The 18,041-nt window shown below is 35.1% G+C and overlaps 1 long non-coding RNA gene across 1 annotated transcript; it reads right to left on the reverse strand.

Annotated features, from left to right (window-relative positions):
* LOC109837324 lies at positions 231-12,471 on the reverse strand. Its single transcript, XR_002246241.1, has 3 exons — positions 12,417-12,471; positions 12,041-12,318; positions 231-964 (listed from the first exon to the last, which is right to left on the reverse strand). It is a non-coding gene; the product is annotated as an uncharacterized LOC109837324 (long non-coding RNA).

The following is an 18,041-nucleotide window of genomic DNA, read 5'->3' on the forward strand; positions in this document are numbered from 1 at the left end:
TTGTATTTTGGGGGTAATGATGTACCATTGATTAAGTGAAAGTATTAGACAAACACGTATAACATAATTTTGTGATGGATATGACTAATTTTTTTGTAAAGTTTGAGACTTATGGTGGCTATGATGAAATGTGCATTTGTGATTACCCATGAACTTTTAACGTATTGTTTGGAATCTGAAATTATAAAGATTACAGCTATCAAAGTTAACATTAATAAGTCACTCGAACATGTAATATGTAACATTTAACTACTAAATATCATAATAAAATGATAAAAGTAACATATAACAGACAACAATCCTAAAAGAGTTTAAATTCTGCCAGGAAACATTAGTCTTCGATAGGTTCAGTGCATGTTGCTCGGTTATGTCCTTCAGCATGACACCTTGAGCATTTAATTGGACGTCTATTCTCAGATCAGATGTTGATATGTTTATTCTTTTTTTTCATGTTTCTTTGTCGTCTTTGGGGGAACTATGCCAACTGTTTCATCTGTGATATCTGGCTTATCGTAACTTGGAATAGGAAAGAGATTGGTTCATAACTTTTCTTGAAAGCTTCAGTTGCCATGAACCAATCGCAATACTAGTACATGTCTCTATGCATAAAGTTAATAGCAGTACACACATGTTTACATGGTATTTGCAATATATCCCATGCACGACATGTGCATGTTATGTGTTCCAAATCAATTTGTACTGATTTTTGAGATGACACCTTAAAGATTTCAGCTGTAGAATACGAGACTTCAAGAGTGTTTCCCTTCATGCATTTTTCTTGGAGAATTTTTTCCGCTTCATAACATAGATAGGTATTCCATTTTGTTACCATCTCGTGATGAGTTTTTATCTTTTCCATAATTTGTATACGAATGTGATCTATCATATCACAAACACTAGTGTTCTCTCCACACGAATCCAACTATTGAAAGATTCAGCAACATTAGAAGCGATATGACCATATCTGAAAATAAATATCATATGTATCAAACAGAAATTCATTATCACAAAGTACAGCAATGTGTCACATATAACCTACAAATGTCACAAGAAATAGTACATTGTCACATCGTACCGATAAAAGTCATACCTAATAGAGTAATATCACAAGAGACGAGTAAAGGTCACACATAACAGATGAATGTCGCATATAAAAGCATAATGTGATATTTAATAGATCAATTCACAGAAAATGACTGATATTTGACATACCTTATAGCAGGAAATACAGAATTGGCCTAATTATTTGGACCATAACTGAGAGCTACTTAGTAAGCTCTTTCATCCGTCATCCTAATCTCATGCAAAATAGCTTTAAAGTCTCTTTCTGTATATTTGTATGTGGCAAACTCTAATAATTTTTAAATTCGTTGAGCAGCACTTGAGGCAAAACTCATCTCTCTAAGCTTTAATTTGTAATTCTCAACAAGATGAAATACACATTTGGAATGGTGTACATCTAGAAATATATCTTTAAAGATTGTTTTATTCCTTTGTTGGCATCTAACAAAAAGGACTAGAGAATGGGGTGGATTACATGGTTCTGTTTAATGGCACAAAATATACCGTAATCCCTGAATAAACCAACTCCAATTCGCTTCATTATATTGGTGACAAATGGCAAATGCGAGTGGAAATATGACTTGATTACCATCATAAGCAGTTGCACCTAATAAGTTCATTTTGTAACAATCTTTAAGTAAAGTCTCATCTAGAAAGAGCATGGCCTACATCTCTTGAGAAACCCCTGTATGCATGCACTATAGGACACAAATAAACGCTTGAATCTCCTTTTTCTTGTTCAATGATGACAACACTGCCTTGATTTGTTTCCATCACCTTCATTTGGTACATTTACTATAGACGATTAAAATATACTCGATGGATCAATATTGAGTCCGAGTCCAAGAAGTAAACACCCATGAGCTAAACACTTCAGATAAGCTCAAGCATTGGCATATGGTAGGCTACAGTGAATTTCACTTAGATCACATATGAACATGACCGCATCCGAGCTGAAGAGGACCTGAATCCAAGTCAATTCTCAAGACGGACTCAATGCTGAGTCAAAAGGCATCCTCAAGTGGGTCGAGTCAATAAACGAGTTCAAGTCAGGTTCTGAGTCAAATCTGAACTTATCAGTGGAGCTCCTCCAAGCCATAGCGAAGCTCGCCCAAGTTATAATAAAGCTCACTCTCAAGATCAAGTCAAAGTGAAGCTTCTAACAAGGCTTGTCCAAAAAAAAGCTTCACCCAAATAGTCCATTCAGGACACAGAGAGAAGTTCACTGAAGTCGTAGCGAAGTTCGCTGAAGCTAAAGCCGAAGCCGAAGCCAAAGCCGCAGCGAAGCTTACCAAAGATGTAGTGAAGTTCACCTTAGTAATAGTGAGCTTCGCCTAATAGTCCACATGAGCTATGTGTGGTGAAGTTATTTATGGCCATTATTGGCGAACCTTGCCCATGGCCATTATTGGTGAACCTCGTGCATAGCCGTTATTGACGAACCTCATCTGCTACCGTTTCTAGAGGCTACTTTTAAGGAAGCAGTTAATGACCACTAACTCATCCATTTAAGGAGAGTTAATGACCACTAACACATCCATTTAAATGGGAGTTAATGACCACTAACTCCCTCATTTTAAGGGGAGTTAAAGCCCACTAACTCACTCCATAATGCTCCCAAGACTATAAATAGGCATGGTCAACATGAATCAAATGAGGAGAGAGGCGGAGGAAAGGTCTTTGCTATGGAGAAGAGAGAGAGAGAGAGAGAGAGAGAGAGAGAGAGAGAGAGAGAGAGAGATTCAGAGGCTAGTCAAAAAGTCTATTTCTCTTCCATTCTTATTGATCTTCATAGATCATTATCATCAACTAATTATTTAGACTTGTAGGCACTAAAAAATGTCAAGAGACAAAAGAGTGACAAACCTCGCCAAGCAGCATATCACCCCTCAAAAGACGAACTTCGTCATTTCAGACGAGGTTCACCCAGAAATGAAGCTCGTCATTGGAGATGAAGCTCTCTAAAAAAATGAAGCTTGTCATTGGAGACGAAGTTCCCTCAAAAAATGAAGCTTGTCATTAAAGACGAAGCTCCTTCAGAAGATAAAATTCACCCAAGGACGAGGCACTCGATGCCTTATCATTCAGAAGACAAAGCTCGTCATTGAAGACGAAGCTCACCTAGAAACAAGACTCTCAACGCCTTATCCTTTAGGAGATGAAGCTCCTTCAAAAAGTGAAGCTCGTCAGTGAAGACGAAGCTTTCTCAAAAGACGAAGTTCGTCAAAAGAAGTTCATGAGGCTCGCCACGCAGCGAAGCTCATCATCAAAAGGAGAAACTTGCTTTGTCAGATGAATCCTGTTGCGCATCGAGGCTCGTCTCATCAGACAAACCTCACCACGCAACAAGGATTGTCTCATCAAGTGAGGCTTGACGCTAATGGTCTTGAAGACCCAGTCAGCCCACATGGGCTAAATCCAAGGAGTTAGTTATGCCATGACCCCACGCTTTCAGCACATTAGTTACGTGCTAAGGGCCTATAAATAGCCACAAGCAGCTATGAAAAAACCAACTTGGACATTCACGCGGGAGAGAGTGCTCAAATTGAGAGACACCCCTTTGAGATTTGAACCATAACTTTTGCGATCTAAGCCATCAACAGAGGCTAATTTTCCCTTCTTGAGGGAAAGCGATCTTGTTCTGATCGTTAACGAGAAACACTCGATTCAAGCATCAAGTGAGGCATTCTTTCGCCACATAGAACTCATGTTAAATAAAAGATAACTCAAATAAATCTTCTCCTCTTTTGTACTTGAGAATAAGTTCTAACTGTCACAAGTAAGACATGCATGTTACATATAAGGTCTGGATGTTACATGTAATACCATAATATCACATGTGAGATCGCAATGTCACATGTAATGTCAAAAACTCACATATAAAACATAAAAGTCACATATTACATCTAAATGTCACATACTATACTTATACGTCACATAGCATTCTGAAATATCACATTTAAGGTTAATGAATCATAATTAAGGTTAACAAATTAATGGACTAACCAGGGTAGTAAACTATATGAGTGCCTTGTGCAACCAAATATTTGGTCTTTTGATGTCTCCTTAGTACATCAAGCTCTAGAATAATTAATTTTTAAACCATATGAGAGTTTAATTCCTTTCTAATGTCAGTTAGGTTGATATATGGATGTCTCTTCATAATTGATTGTAGAATACTCACAATCCACCTTCTTAATGCTCTAGAGTGACCAACTATGCTGTTATGTTGTCCACAAGTATGTTGAGGAACAAATTTTTTTATAGCAAATGTCGACACATGGCTCAATGGTGAAGCGTAAAGCACCCACATGCATTTTGTTTCTGTTTAGAACATGCAATTAGCACGAATACTTTTTGGCTCATTATTAACATATTTGAAAGAGAACTTCTTAGCTATAGAGTAGTATATAAGAGACATTCTAACTTTTTTTGCACTTTCAAATTGTTGCCCTTTTTTAGTAATTGCCTCGTGCCACCATGCAGAAATTCCTATCAAGTCACTTACTATGTCATCCATCATCCACACATACTCTCCTTGAGGATTGTCATTAGGGGTCCTCTCTGATTCCTGGATATGCTCTGATGATTGTGAGTTTACAGTAGGAAGACTACAAATTGAATATAACATACATATAAGTCACGTGTAACACTTACAAATAATTGTTAACTTGTATATATCACAAATAAAGTCGATATGTAACGTACAATGTCTACAGGCCACATACAAGACGTAAGTATCACAGTTCCCATTATAACGTGTATACAGAACTTGAAAATAATCTTTTGAATACTTACTTAAACTCTGTTTCTGTCCCTATGGCATGCGTGGATCCTTCATCTCTTTCAGTAATAGTCATGGTTATCGTATTTATCCTCATTGAATGATGATAACCAATTATGTTGAGAATATTTTCATCTTTTACAAGCTCAGACGAGACATTGGGAAAATTCCCGAGAGAGTAACTTATCAACAAACTTTCAAACCGTACTTTCAAATTCTCCACAGCGTGCATCTTCAATTCCGCTAAAGTTGTTACAAAATTGACTTTAATAAGGGTTGCATTGGTATTTAACGAAATTGCACATATTAAAGGTTCTTCTATTTTGGTTGTTAGAGAAGTTAAGAGCAAAGACTTAAACTTGTTTTGATTATTGAAGGTTGTTAAAGGTTGTTGAGTAAAATCTAAAGAGGGAATAAGCTATAACTTTGACATGGGACATTATTTGGAGGGAATTTAGAATGTTTCCCTCCAATTTTTCCTTTCCCTCCAATAAATCTCTCCCGGTCATTAATGTCATCCTGTTCTCTTCTCTTTAATCTATCACTTCTTACTGTATGATGTAATGATGGGCTACCAAATGAGACAAAAAAAAAATTGTCACTTCACAAAAGGGTAAACTAGACAGTACTTTAAAATACAGTATAAGGACTTCATAAAATGTTGGACAATGGGTGTTTTAGCATGGAAAGTTGGCTCAAACACTAGTACAAAATAGTACAGTCCAAACAGTTATTGCAACTGTTTGGACAAGTCAAAATAACACAAATGGTTTTAACCATTTAGGATAATAAACTCAAACGGTTAAAACCATTTGGAGATTAAAAAATCATGAACGATAGTCCCAAACGGTTTAAACCGTTTGGGATATGACCAACTGGTTGAACTAATTGGGAGTTTTGATTGGTTTTAAAAAAAATTAAAACTCTTTTTTCTCCATTCTCCCCTGTACTAAACCCAACATTTCCCCCAAAAAATTACATCCCCAACACCTAAAACCGCTGCACCCTCTCAAATCCCTAACCCTCTCCACCTCCCTCATCAACCCTGTTGAAGTCCGACCGTGACCGCCGGCCAATACCTTGTCCACCGGGGCTCTCGTTCCTCCGTCTCATCTTTGTCGGGGGCTCCCTCATCTTTGTCGTGGGCTAATGTACCCCCACCTCGCTCATCTTCGTTGGGGCCCTCGCTCCTCCTCCTCCATCGATTCCACTGCATCCTTGTCCTTCTCGTCATGCTAATCTTCGCCAATGTACCTCCTCATCCTGCTGGTCTTCGCCGGGGCTCTCGTTCCTTCGCTTCCTCCTCCACCGCCTCCATCGTGGTCGAAGTCTACAACATCGATTCCACCGTATCCTCCTCCACCGCCTCCCCCTCAGGTCGCCCCCCTTCTCCTCTGTAAATTAGTATTATCTACTCTCTACAAAACCCTAAACCTAATTTATTTAACCATCTAACCCAAATTTTCTTATTTACAACAAATTAATCAACTTCCCGACGTCGCCTTCTCTTCTTCAGACATCCTTTTTCTCCAACAGACTTATTTAAGGTAATTTCTGAGAGTTTTCTTATTTTTAGGAAATATTGAGTTTTTTTGCTATTATCTTGTATTTTCTGAATTTTGTGGTTATTCATGAAAATTAATATAATGTATGATGTTGTATTGTGATATTTATGCAATCGTATTTTCATCATTGGATCCAAACTAATTAAAATTCTAGGCAGATCGAGGAAGAGAACATTATGGTTTTCATAGTATTTCTAGAGGGCAAATATTCATATGTATATTGAGATTAATAATTTACATAAGAGTATTATTATTTTTCAATTTATGTGTTACAAGAATTAGAATTCCTATTATATTTGTTAGTTTCTTTTATTATGTTGGTTATTATAAACTGAAAGTTGTTCATATATGAACTAGACACTTAAAATGACCCTTTAAAATTACAGTTTTGAACTTGAGTATGGGCTGAAATGAACCCGAATTATGTCTAACGAGTTTTAAGAAATGTATGTGAGCATTGTAAAGTGTAAATATACATTTAAGAAGTGTTTGACAAGTGTTTTAAATTAGAACATATATCATATAATTGAGCACATGCCAGAATAAGCATATGCCTATATCCAAGGAGTGTCCATGAAATTTGGGTACGGATAAGTGTTGGGTATATGTTGGGTATGAGTACGGCTTCATGATAGAAGTACCCGAGTAACATAGGAGTGACTGTTGTTTTCCTCTAGACCAAGGTTGTTGATCGCGGATCGCGGCGCGTCGCGGCGAGGTACCGCTAAGGCTATTGCGCGCTATTGCGGCGAAAAAGCGGCAAATAGCGCACAGTCAAATAGCGGTCAATATAAATATATGTAAATATTCTAAATAACAAGAAAAATTATATAAAAAATACCATGAAAAATAAATACCATGAAAATGAAAAATTATGTAAATGACCGAGACAAGCTAATTTACTCCATCATATTTGAGAGTTGGCTCTTCATCTTTGTCTTATGCATATGGATCTTCATCAATAGCTCCCCAGCAAGACAGGAGCACAAAATCACCAAGACAAGCTAATTTAATTAAATATAGTACAAACTCCACAATCACCAGAACAATCTAAACCCCTAAGTTTAATATCAAATAACAAAAGTATAATTCCAACAAGACAATTGTATTGTTTAATTAACCAACAACAATTATCAACTAACCAACAATAATTGCAACCTAAAACAAGACTGTTAAGGAAAAAATAAACATAAACCTAATTTTATCTCAAAAGGGACTTTTTTTGACCGGAAGCACAAATCAACAAGAAAGCACAACATTGAAACTTATTAATCTGATTAATCCTAACCTTAGCCATGAAAAAACTAGCTAACTGTCTCAAACGCTGATTTAAAAAAAAATCAAATAACCGATGATAGTTTCAAAACCCTAACCCTAATTAGAGAAAGGATCAGATAAGTCATAACCTGAGTGGAGTGGTCCTAGAGAGATAGGGATGCGATGAGAGGAGGCGGTTAGGGCTTGGATCGGGACTTGGGATACAGAGGCGAGAGCGAGAGAGGGGGGGTTAATATACATTCGGGTCGGTTTCGGGTTCGGGTAGGATTTTTTGCCGAACTAAATAGCGCTGTTTAGCGTTTTTAAGCGCTTTTGAGCGCTAAACAGCGCTTTTAAGCGCTAAACAGCGCTATTTGCGCGCATTAAGACGCTTTTCGAGGGAAAAGCGGTTTTCCCCGCGTAGATGTGCCGCGAGAACCTTAAGCGGAGCGGTTCTCCTCCGCTTCCGCGAATAGCGGCGCTATAGCGCCGCTATTCCCCGCTTTTTACAACAGTGCTCTAGACACTTCTTAAGTTATGAGTTATATTAATACCTCATGATTTATAAAATATTTACATATTTTCTATTTTATTTAATAAGATCAACATGTTTAAACTATTTGGCTCTTAATTGTAACCCTATCTTCAAAGCAAAGTCATGTCATGCTTAGATTATTCCCTAAATCCATGTTTTTAGAAGTTGTTACTGATAAATCATTTTATTTAGGTTAGCATGCCTCGTAACTACATAAGAGATAAGGATTGGATGTACGTGGGTCATGCAGATGCATGCAATCTATTTTTGTTAATGGAGTTAGTGCTTTCATGGACTTTGTACGTAGACACGATATGGTCCGATATAGGAGGCACATTTATGAGAATGCAAAACACTGATCGATGGTGTGGAGACATACGATGCGAAAATGAGGAAAAACTTCACCATGCATGCAGTCTTAATGTGGACAAACAATGATTTCCTGCATATGGAATGCTATATGGTTGGTATGTACATAGTTATATTGCATGTCCTTACTGTCATCTCCAAACAACATCGAGAAGGCTATCCTTTAGCAATAAGACTTGTTATTACGGCTATTGGCGCATGTTGGATGAAAATCATCCGTACAAAGATGACATCATCCACTTTGATGGTACTAAAGAGAATCACCCGCATCCAGACCTATTATCCGAGAGGATATACTTTCTCAGTTAAATGGTAAAAACAACATGACTTTCAAAAAAGTTAAGGGAAGACAAGAAACACCATAGAGATGGAATAAGAAAAGTATCTTCTTCGAACTACCTACTAGAAGACAAATAAAATGCGGCACAATCTAGATGTCATGCACATTGAGAAGGGAGTATATGAGCGCATACTTAACTTACTTCTCTGTAAAGATGGAAAATCAAAAGATAACCTCAAAGCTCGAAGGGATCTCTAGGCGTGGAACATTAGTAAAGAGTTACATCCTATACCGAAGGCAGGCAATCCATACCGGATTGTACTCCCTAATTCAGTGTATCACATGTCACCAGATGAAAAGAAAAAGTTTCTTCAGGTGTTACATGAGTTGAAGGTTCCTACGAGATTTTCAGGATCGTTTAGTAAGAAGATAAAGATTGTTAAAGGCAAGATCGAAGGGTTGAAGAGTCATGATCATCATATTATTATGGAGCATCTTCTTCCACTCTCCCTCACGACTTCCCTCCCTAAATCAGTCGGTTTAGTGATCAATGATCTTTGCAAATTCTTTTGGGAATTGTGCGCTAAAAACATTAAGAATGATAAGTTGAAGAAGCTAGAGGCTGAAATTCCCTTAATTTTGTGCAAGCTTGAGCGGATTTTTCCACCATCATTCTTTGATACCATTATACACCTAACTGTTCATCTTACAATCGAGTATAGGCTTGCCGAACCGGTATAATATCGATGGATGTACCCCCATCGAAAGGCACCTTTAGTTTTTAGATAACGTAATCGATATATTTTTATTTTACAGCTTGTATGTGGTGATTTAGTGTAAGTTTTTGTAGGTACCTTCTCACTCTAAAAAATTATATTCGCAATAGAAATCAACCAGAGGGTTCTATTATGGAAGGTTATCTGCTGGAGGAAGTAACCACTTTTTATTCCCGTTATCTAGATGAAGACATTGAGACAAAACTCAACAGACCTATTGTGATTCATGACAAACCATCTAAAAAGTCGTATTGCAATAGAATGACGCCTGCATTTATCAACATGATTCATCGCTTATCCTTATCAATATTGAATGCCTTGGAGAAGTTAGAGAAAATGTCTATTTTGCATAATTATATATGTTTGTATGACCTAATATACTTCTCACATTAACTACTCATTTTGACATTAGAATACACAATGATGAAATACGTGCAATGCATACTAATTGGAATGAGGCACGTGTTGAAACACATCATCAGGACAATTTTGTAATTGGTTTAAACATTATATAAGATTTCTATTATCTCATTTTTTGACTCATTCTATTAATTTAATCTAACATCTTTATGTAATTATAGTATTAACCCTTTTGTCAGAGCCGATTACTGGGTGTAGAATCAATATTAGATAAGGAACTTAGATATTTAGCTACACTTCCAGATGCTGAAGTTAAATACTATAAATGATTCGGTGTTGGCGTTTACAAGTTTGAAATCTAGTCTATAGAAGAATCTCAAACCATCCAAAATAGTGGAATTGCAACCCTAGGCACTAATGATGAGACATACTATGGGTACCTTGATAACATACTTGGTATCAACTATCCAGGATGAGCAGGATGCATTTATGTCTTCCAGTGTGTTTGGTATGATATGAAGACTAGAGCTGGTAACTGTAGAGACAATTACAGGACTTGGATAGATGAATATGGATTGACGAGTGTAAACACCACACGTCTTTCCTTTGAGGATGATCCATTTATATTTCCAGAATAAGCATTTCAGGTATACTATTCGAAGTGATTGAAGCATTCGGGTTGGAGTGTTGTATGTCGATGGAGGCCTAGGGATACTTACGACGTCCCACAATTTGTAGAATCGGAGGTTGTAGAGATCAATGATGACGAAGAATTTGAGCAAGGCGGAGTTGTATGTCAAGATAGATCTCCTGAATCTGATAAAGTTTTGTAGGTTAGGAATGATTTGAATAGTGAAATACTTGTAGGTATTCCTACAACTTCTAGGAAATCTGTAGAACCTAACACTTCTGTAAAGCGAAAAAGGTAACCATTATAAAAATTCATGTAGTTTAAAATTTATAAGAATTGTAAAATTCTTTCTAGGGCTTGACAAAGATGTTTGGAGTTCCATCACGGAGCAGATCATGTAAACTTATATATGGCGGAGACCTGCATCGTCAGGTGAGAGAGCGTAGGAGAGATCTCGAATCTACTCATGTTGCTATATTTGTACCTAGTATTGAGGAGTTTACTCCAGACAGAGGTAACTATTTAATTTTCTTTTGATTCTGTTTTAACATGACACTTAATTTTTATCTCCTACTTATATCTCTTTATTTTGTATTTTTATTATCACAATTGTGCTACTCTGCTATTTAATAGAATCATTTTACCTTAATTAGCAAATCGGCAAGCGCTTATAGAAGATAATGATTTACAGACGACCCCCCTTCACACTGCTTACCTTTTGGACAATCGTCGGGTTAGTATATTTTTAGTGTGCTAAGTTTTAAATTTAATATGTTGAGGCTATGTATATTCAAAATAATAATTTGACACGCTTAATTAAAAACCCCAGCGCCCACACAGATCTTTACCTATTATTTTCACATCTTTTGCAAAAAGTAAGGGCATAAAGTCATAAAATCGAAAAAATATTGGATATGATATTTTATTTTATTTTGTCGGAAATGCTTTAAAAAATAAGTATGCCTATATGTCTAGCTACTGTAGAAAGAATAAATTTTCAAAATAGCCCCAAATCAAACTTTTTTAAAAAAATCGACCTTCTTTAGTTATTATTACAGAAATCGACTCACTTTCTGGCCACATCAGCATTGTGGCTAGAAAGTGAGTCGATTTTTTTTAAACACGGTCATAATTAGTCGGGTTGGCAACCCCGACTATTTTGAAAGCCGCTGGCAATTTTCCAACTAAATTAGTCGGGTTTGAAACCCCAACTAATTAGTACATATTTAAATTTGTTGGCGTTAGGAACCCCGACCATTTCGAAATGCCTAATTTTAAAATGGTTGGGGTTCCCAACTCCGACCATTTATTCTCAATGTCTGATAATTTATTCCACGTTACACCAAGATCGGCACTTTACATTTACATTCCATTACAAAAGATGAGATAATTCGAAGGGAAAATTTTTAAATTGAAGTTACCTGGAAGTTCCAAAGGGTCCCACTTGTAGACATCAACGTCGTCAATCATCCGGAGCTTGATCCGGCGACCGCAGATCCTGTTCTTAAGATAATAAAGAATCAGCTCCTCATTAGTGGGATGAATCCGAATCCTGGGGGCCACCTGTTTGGGTCTCCTCCGCCATTGAGCACGTGGAGCCCCTTCTCCTCCGGTGCCGCCGTCAGGCTCCGTTCATGGGGCCATCGCACTCGGGCGCTGCACCCATCAATGTCTCTCTCCTTCTGATCTCTTTCTTGCCCTGCGATCAAGATCCGATGTGAGAAATTCGAGAGGAGACGAAAGGGAAAAGGGGGAAAAAGATTTTGGTTCATGCGAAGAATTCGTTATTAGTCTAACCTAAATATTGGCACGCGGAATAAATGGTCGGGGTTGGGAATAAATGATCGCAAACCTTTTAAGAATAAATGGTCGAGGTTCTCAACCCCAACAAATTTAAAGATGTGTTAAATTAGTCAGAGTTTCAAACCCCGACTAATTTAGCTGGAAAATTGCTAGCGGCGATCAAAATAGTCGGGGTTACCAATCCCGACTAATTACGATCGCATTTAAAAAAATTGACCCACTTTCTAGCCATGGTGCTGACGTGGCCAGAAAGTGGGTCGATTTCTGTAATAAAAGCTGAAGGGGATCGATTTTTTTTTTTTAAAGTTTGGTTTTGGGCTATTTTGAAATTTTCTTCACGGTAGAAATCTTCCTCTGAAATTGTAATTTTGATGGCGCAGCTGGCCAGTTCTTCGAGTGAGTGTTTGTGGTAATTTACTACGATATGTTTGTTTAACTCTTATGGGGGGTTATTGGTTGGGACAAATTGGGGCTAAGGGGGAAAGTGTTCCAATGGAATAATATTACTCCTTTGGGATATTTTGAGTGGGGTAAAGTAGGATAAAGTGAGATAATGGAATAATTTCAGCATTTGATTTGACAATTCATATGGGATAATTGATGATATAGCACATTATTAAAATATAATTTTATCTATTAATTACTTCTAAATTAACTTATCCAATTGGTTTAGTATATTCTTTAGTATATTATTATAATATAAATATTATTTTACTTTATATTAAAATATAATATATTATACTATACCTACAAATTACTATTATTAATTATTATATTGTATTGTATTATATTATATTAGCATGCTATACTATATATAATAATTAATATAATATAATATCAATATATTTAATATAATATTTTAATAATATAATATTAAATATAATACATTATTTTATTTATACAAAAATATAATATGTTATACAATAATTACTAATTAACATTATATTAGTATGCTACATTATATAATAATTAATATAATATATGAATAATATATTTAATATAATATTTTAATAATATATTATTTAATTTAATATATTATAATATAGTATCATAGGATATAATGTACTTTATAAAATATTATAATATTTTACTTTATTCAATGTAATATTTTAAAATTTTATATTAAAATTAAAATATAATATAACATATATATATTACATGATAATTACAATAATATATATTAAAAGGTATCATGTTATAGTATAATATATTATATTATTTCAAACTATAGTATTATATTATATTATATCATAATATTTTACTAATATTAGTAATTATTATATTATATTATAATAGTATGTTATATATATAATAACTATAATAATATTTTATAAATTAATTATATAATAATATATTATATAATAGTATATGTTATTAAAATATTATATATAATATTATAATAAATACGTTATACTATAATTACTAATTAATATTATATAATAATATATTACATAATACTATTAATATATGTTATTAAAATATTATATATATGTTATTAAATATTAATATATGTTATTATATATATATATTAATATATGTTATTAAAATTTTAATATATGTTATTAAAATATTATATGATATTATAATAAATATGTTATACTATAATTACTATTATAATATTATTAATATATGTTATTAAAATATTAATATATGTTATATTTTTATATATCATATCATATATTTATAATATAATTTAATTAGCATGTATTAGTTAAGTAATATAAAAATATTTTAAAATTATCTCAATTGTCTTCAAAGTGGAACAACATTGTTCCAATATGGAGGATGGGGTAATTTAGGGTAATTATGAGGAAGGGGTGGAGGGGATCTTTATATAGTTGGTGTAATTTAGGGAAAAGTGGAGTATTTGTCCTCAATTACCCAACAAATCAATAACACCACAAAGTTGACTCCAATTCCAATTACCCAATGAAACCAAAAAGTGATGTTTCAAAAATTATTCCATTATCCCCCAAATTACACAATGAATAACCCCCCCCCCCTTAAGCAATCATTTGGCACACGTTAGCATAGTTCAAACCTCTCCATTTGCTGCAGTTTCAGTTTTCATCCTGTTAATAGGTATCTGTTAATATAGTCTTTCTCTTGGAAGTGATCAGCACAACATATAAATACAGTTTACTGAGGGCTAAATACCATATTGGTATTTTAATTCAACCCCATTTGCCAAGAAGGTTGCATTTTAAAATCCCCCATTTCTAAAATTGGTAAAAAAAATTAGCGAAAAATTAGTGGAGAAATTACCGTATAAATAGAACATTTTTCTCTTGCATCGATTCATGGCCGCGCCGGCGGCAATCTAGTCTGCAGTGATCTTCGTCTTCTCACTCTCTTCTCTCCGAATTCCCATGGCGTTTTCTTCTAGAAGTTCCTGGAATCGGGGGTTTTGGCTGCTTCTGTTAGCGGTAAAGGGAAGATAATTGAGTTGGATCTGAGATCTGGAGTGAATGCGTGGAAGTTTGATCTTTGTTTTGAAATTTTTAGGGTTCAGGTTGGTTCGTTTTGGACTTAAATTGTGATTAAGCCACATCAGCAGCTAAAACCGAGCCACATCAGCAAACCGAGCCACATCATCAGCTAAAACACAGATTAAGTCATCGCATGTCACGTTTACTGAGATTGGACTGCATGTTGGGACCTAAACACCTTTTTCAACCAGAGTAGAGTACGTAGTGGTAGGAGTCGAGAACTTACAACAGGAGATTCAATGAATCAGTTCAAGCAGTTTCCTGTACTATTTGTGGCTACGATCATTGATTATTTTAGATTGCACTTTAGCATGTGGGTTTCCGTATGGAGTATGGACGTCATGTGTTTGTGTTGCTAAGGATTTGGTTTCTTTCTGGTAACAAATTCTCTCTTGTAGAGCAGTTTGGGTCCCAACTTGCAGGTGCAATTTTTGTAATGTCCGGTTGTAAATAGTTGCAAAAGAGAGACTATCTGCAGGTACATAAATAGTTGCATTGTCCGGTTGTAAATAGTTGATGATGAAAATACTTACCAATGGGACACTGTGTGTATCTGCACGTATATGCAGCAGATACACACTGTGTGTATCTGCTGCAGATACAGACTGTGTGTATCTGCAAACTGTATCTGCCCTGCAGATACACACAGTAGATACACACTGTTGTGTATCTGCAGCAGATACACACACTGCTGTGTATCTGCTGCAGATACACAGCAGACACACACACTGTTGTGTATCTGTAGCAGATATACACATGTATCTGTTGCAGATACATAGCAGCTATATGTGTGTATCTGCTACAGATACACAGCAGATACATATGTGTATCTGCTGCAGATACACAGCAGCTACATGGGTGTATCTTGAATTTTCCTTGGATATGATGGCCAAAAAGTTCATTTATTATGATATTCAAGGTATTCATTTCACTATCAACTATCATGGTCCATCACTTTTCATCTTAAGCTTTCCATCACCGTGGTATCCTGCATGATCAATCATATGAAAGAATAATATCTATATATCATGTTTAACTTGTGAGTAAGGTCTAATTTATGTTCAATTTAATTAATATATCTGCTATCATCATGAAATATTTGTACTTACATAAAACATTTTTATTGTATAGTTGCATCTACATCTGCACCGGCATGTGTTCCAAAACACTCTTTTAATATTTGTCTTAATCGTGCTCTTAGACGTGCGAAGTGACAGGGCGATGAAGATAGCAATTTGTATATATATCATTTTAATTTATATTATTTATTATTCTTTATATTATCTAATATCTTATCTAGCCCAAATGGGTTTTTTTGTCCAAATGGTTGTGATCGTTTGGGACTGCACTTGCCCAAAGGGTTTCAATCGTTTGGACTGTCCTGTTTTGACTAGCTAGTGAAAGAGTTTAAATGGGTTGACTCTAATTGAGGGTGGGGAGTGCATAACTTTTCCCTAAAAAATATGCTCTCTCTCTCTCTCTCTCTCTCTCTCTCTCTCTCTCTCTCTCTCTCTCTCTCTCTCTCTCTCTCTCTCTCTCTCTCTCGGGTTCCAATCGTTTGGACTGTCCTATTTTGACTAGTGAAAGAGTTTAAATGGGCTTGACTCTAATTGAGGGTGGGGAGTGCATAACTTTTCCCTAAAAAATGCTCTCTCACTCTCTCTCTCTCTCTCTCTCTCTCTCTCTCTCTCTCTCTCTAGGTGGCACTTATAAATAGAATTTATTACATGACCCAAAATCAAATGGGCTAGATCACATGAAAGCTGTAATTTTAGGGCCTAGATATAATTTTTCCTAATTTAAGAGTTGGTCATTTTTTTTAACGCGTGATTCTTTGCAACTAGAGCAGTTGTAGACAAAACTCCAGAATCGCTCAGCGATCAAATCAGAACTGTATGCGTGACCCATTGTTGTTGTAATTATAAATGACCGGAACAAAGCACAATGTGTGCGAACTGTCGAGGCGTGTAATCACTGTCCTTAAGAAAAGATTTTTCCCCTCCTCAGTGCAAAAGGCTACAGTGGTGTCCTTCCTCACAAGATTCAACGGTAGATAACAGGTTAAGATGCACTCCAATAACCTGTTCTACAAAGAACAGTAAAAATCTCTCTCTGATAGGAAGGAATATAAAACACAAAAAAATTCTTCACAATTTTTCTTCACAAGTTTTCTTCTTTTCTCTCTCTTATTTTCTCTTCACTTCTTTCTCTCTTATTTTCTCTTCACCTCTTTCTCCCTTATTTTCTCTTCATATTTGTTCTCCTTCCTCAATATCTATTTTATAGCCAAAAAGTTTCTTATAGTGGAATAACCATTATAATTCCTTTTTCTTATTTTCATATAATGGAACAACCATTATAATTCTTTATTCTTCTTTTCTTATAATGGAACAACCATTATAATTTTTTTTCTTCTTTTCTTATAATGGAACAACCATTATAATTCTTTTCTTATAATGGAATAACCATTATAATTCTTTTCTTATAACGGAACAACCATTATAATTCTTTTTATTTATTTTCTTATAGTGGAGCAACCATGATAATTCTTTTTATTTATTTTCTTATAGTGGAGCAACCATGATAATTCTTTTTATTTATTTTCTTATAGTGGAGCAACCATGATAATTCTTTTTATTTATTTTCTTATAGTGGAAATATCATCATAAAAAGAAATTAATCCTTTATTTATTTTAAAATACACAACAATCCTCCACTATTTTAAAATACACAAAACTGGACATCATTTAGAACAAAGAATAACAAAGGATCTGTCAGAGATAATTGAAGATACAATGCATTAGATACTAGTGCCTTCCGACATGAACTAGTCTTAGGACAATGAATCTTATCTCACAGAAACATGGTAGAATAAATTCTTTGAACCAATATCCCTTGAGCATGAAATAGAGGACTCATGCCCACACTATATCTTCATTATATTGATGTTCATGCGGGTGTGCGCTTTTTGGCCCTACGCTTCTTGTGCTTCATGAGTGCTCTAGAGTACGTGCCTAGGTACCTATAAGAACATATCCAGTTCTACACTCACATAGGTGGATATCCATCAAGTGTGTATAAAAAATACATCGCCGCTAATTAGGCTTATGGACTCTCCATTAAGAGCTTA

The sequence above is a fragment of the Asparagus officinalis genome, chromosome 4 (assembly GCF_001876935.1).
Source record: "Asparagus officinalis chromosome 4, Aspof.V1, whole genome shotgun sequence".
Lineage (NCBI taxonomy): Eukaryota > Viridiplantae > Streptophyta > Magnoliopsida > Asparagales > Asparagaceae > Asparagus > Asparagus officinalis.